Below are 2,832 nucleotides of genomic sequence, written 5' to 3'. Positions count from 1 at the left end.
TACCGATAATTACCCTGTGGGACAGAATTCACAGGTGGGCTGACACACAGAAAACAGGTGAGCTGCACCTCCTGAAACCCTTGCTTCTTTGCTCATTTACCTCCTGCAGTTTGCCTTTTGTTGATGCCATCATGAAGGTTGGCAGAGCCAATTCACTCCATCTTCTCTTTAAGGGAAAGGGAGGGAGGGTGATGTGATGTGCAGGCCTTTTGACTGAGTAGCTCTTTCGAATATGCACTATTTGCCCAGGGATGTAACGGCGTTTGTTCCGATAGAGTACATCATTTTTGGCCAGAGTATCATTAAAATGCTTTGTTCCCATGGTGATCAAGTTGTTCTCTGCCATGTGGTTCAGGGAACATATAATGTTTACCAGGTTGGAGATGGACCACCCTGAACTTGGTTGTCTGGATGATGGCGGTAAATTTGCATCACTCAAGTCCATCCATGAATATTCATCTGCCATGTCCCCCACCTTTTTAGGTGGAGGATGGCACCTCCAAATATGCTGGAAGTAAAACAAAAACAAAAACAAAAAACAAGAGCACATTTAGGAGACAAGGTTATCAATTTGTATATCATGAAAGCCAAAAACATCTCAAGCATTCTAATGAAGCATCATGAGTTCAGAGATTAAAAAAGAAAAAAAAAAAACTAAACAAGCAAGCAAGCAAACAAACAAACCCAACCCAACCCCAAAGCAGTTATGAGAAGGCATAATAAATATCAGAACTGTAAAGAACAGGAGACTTAGAGGTTGAAACAAAATTGAAATGGTCCTTTTAAAGGATGGAAAAAATCTGACAAACCCTTGATGTGAATCACCAGAGAGAAGACACAAATTATTGAAGTGTGAAACTTGGTAGAGACAAGTAGGATCCATGGGAACTCTAGGGGCTATAGGGTAACCTTGTACTCCAGAGTGTTGACAATCCTCAAAGAAACACACGAAACAGACACCATCACTCATATAAAAGTTTACCAAATGTGTACCACCTGTGGCCTTCCTGTTGCCACAGCCTGGGTGTGCTGATACACTCAGGAGTTTATGAACATATAAAGAGATCAATATAAGAGTCAAAGAGAAATACAGTTTCTCCCAACAATGACAGCCCATAACCAGCAGATTGCATAGGGGATATTACCTACCTGCTCTAAGGAAGTCAATGATCCTCAAGCTGATTCATCAGAGAGACAAGGGAAGATCATTTCAAACTTAGTCTGCAAGGCAAGTATTACCCTAATATCCCAAACTTAACAAAATACACACACACACACACACACACACAGAGAGAGAGAGAGAGAGAGAGAGAAACACATACACAGAACAACACACACACACTGTATAAGTATATATCCTTGATGTATACATTGAAATAAGATTTCTTGATAGAACACACATTGTCCAACACACATGATAGAGAGACTTCATGTTCATGGTGTGTCCAGCATGTAATTTCAGGATAATTCCACAAAGAAACTGCTCAACAGCAGGAAGCTAAGAAGGTCAAGAAAAGGTGCCATGCTCAGCTGAACATTGATATAAAACCAAAAAAGAAATTCTGTCATTTTTTTAAATACATGTGGAGATAGGGATGGTTGTCTGTAACATGACAATTCCAGAGCTATCAGTATAGCTTTAACTAGAGCCATGATTGGGTAGATGAAATCTTAATCAAAAGGAGAGAGTTATAGACATATGCCAGATGCTGCCGCAATGTAACAGGGCAGATGGAAAGGATCCAAGTTCACAACTTGAACAGGGCTGTCACAGGGAAATTCCTTACTTTACACAGGTAAGGTTTCAAACCCAAATAATAATAATAATAGCAATAATAATATGATCCAGAAAGAAACTAGAATGAAACATGGTGCAACAAAATTATTGAGAGAAGACCACTTAAAAAAATAAAACACAAAAGCAGAAATCAATGCCTAACAAAAGCCGTGGGTGCGTGAATCAAAAGGAAACACGCAGTCTACAGCAACAGAGAGGAAAACTGCCAGTGTCAAGGTCTAAGAACCTAGGAAAGCACAAGTGTAGCAGGACCAATGCTGGAGTCCAACCGATTTCATCTAAGAAAAAGCTCTCTGCAGGATTAAGACAGACCCCAGCACACTGCCGTGACTTCTATGAACAGAGTTTCATCCTTTCTCACAAAGCTCTGCATAATGTCACTGCAAGGAATGGACCAGTAACACCAGGGAATAACCTAAAGTAGTTTCTCTATCCATCCCCAGGGGCTGCATCATGTTTACCATGGCAGTGAACGAATCCTCAACAAAATGCAACCTAAGAAACAAAAGTAGATGAACCACAATTTCTGCATCCATTCCTCAACTGAGGGGCATCTGGGCTGTCTCCAGCTTCTGGCTATGACAAATAAAGCTGCTACAAACACGGTTCAGCAAATGTCCTTGTTGTGTACTTGAGCGTCTTTTGGATATATGCCTAGGAGTGGTATGGCTGGATCTTGAGGAAGCGCTATTCCTAGTTGTCCGAGAAAGCACCAGATTGATCTCCAGAGTGGTTGTACAAGTTTACATTCCCACCAGCAGTGGAGGAGGGTTCCCCTTTCTCCACATCCTCTCCAGCATGTTGTCACTTGAGTTATTCATCTTAGCTATTCTAATGGGTGTAAGGTGAAATCTCAGAGTCGTTTTGATTTGCATTTCCCTGATGACTAAGGATGTTGAGCATTTCTTTAAGTGTTCCTCTGCCATTCGATATTCCTCTATTGAGAATTCTCTGTTTAGCTCTGTACCCCATTTTTTAATTGGATTACATGATTTGTTGCTGTTTAACATCTACACAATGGAATATTACTCAGC

This window comes from Psammomys obesus, unplaced genomic scaffold (genome assembly GCF_907164565.1).
Source record: "Psammomys obesus unplaced genomic scaffold, mPsaObe1.curated_primary_1811, whole genome shotgun sequence".
Taxonomy (NCBI): Eukaryota; Metazoa; Chordata; class Mammalia; order Rodentia; family Muridae; genus Psammomys; species Psammomys obesus.
The sequence above is the reverse complement of the archived record's forward strand: the minus strand, read 5'-3'. Positions refer to the sequence as shown.